This window comes from Corvus kubaryi, unplaced genomic scaffold (genome assembly GCF_017639235.1).
Source record: "Corvus kubaryi isolate FWS band 111438036 unplaced genomic scaffold, C.kubaryi_AGA036_p1.0 123, whole genome shotgun sequence".
Taxonomy (NCBI): domain Eukaryota; kingdom Metazoa; phylum Chordata; class Aves; order Passeriformes; family Corvidae; genus Corvus; species Corvus kubaryi.
Window position 1 is genome coordinate 650,167 of NW_024580658.1, and position 716 is coordinate 650,882.

The following is a 716-nucleotide window of genomic DNA, read 5'->3' on the forward strand; positions in this document are numbered from 1 at the left end:
ACGGGGACAGGGCGAGCCTTGGGATGGGGCTCCAGAGGAATGGGGGGGGTCCCGTGGGGATGGGGGAAATCCCTGGGGGGGGATGGATCCGTGGGATGGGGGATCCCTGGAGATGGCGGGGATCCACAGGGCGGCGGGGACGGGCGGTCGGTGTCACGGGGGGTCCCCGGGGCTGCGGGAACGGGGGGTCCGTGTCGCGGGGGGAGCCCCGGGATCGGGCGGTCGGTGTCACGGGGGGGCCCGGAGCCCCGGGATCGGGCGGTCGGTGTCACGGGGAGCCCCGGGATCGGGCGGTCGGTGTCACGGGGAGCCCCGGGATCGGGCGGTCGGTGTCACGGGGAGGGCCCGGGGCTGCGGGATCGGGCGGTCGGTGTCACGGGGAGCCCCGGGATCGGGCGGTCGGTGCCACGGGGAGCCCCGGGATCGGGCGGTCGGTGTCACGGGGTGTCCCCGGAGCCCCGGGATCGGGCGGTCGGTGCCACGGGGGAGCCCTGGAGCCCCGGGATCGGGCGGTCGGTGTCACGGGGAGCCCCGGGATCGGGCGGTCGGTGTCACGGGGGGTCCCTGGAGCCCCGGGATCGGGCGGTCGGTGCCACGGGGAGCCCCGGCGCTGCCGGGTCCCGCCGAGGTGCGCTGAGGGCCCCACCGGCCCCGCCCCCCGCGGCCCCGCCCCCTGCGGCCCGTCCGCCTCGCGCCCCGCCCCGCCCCTCCCCCGC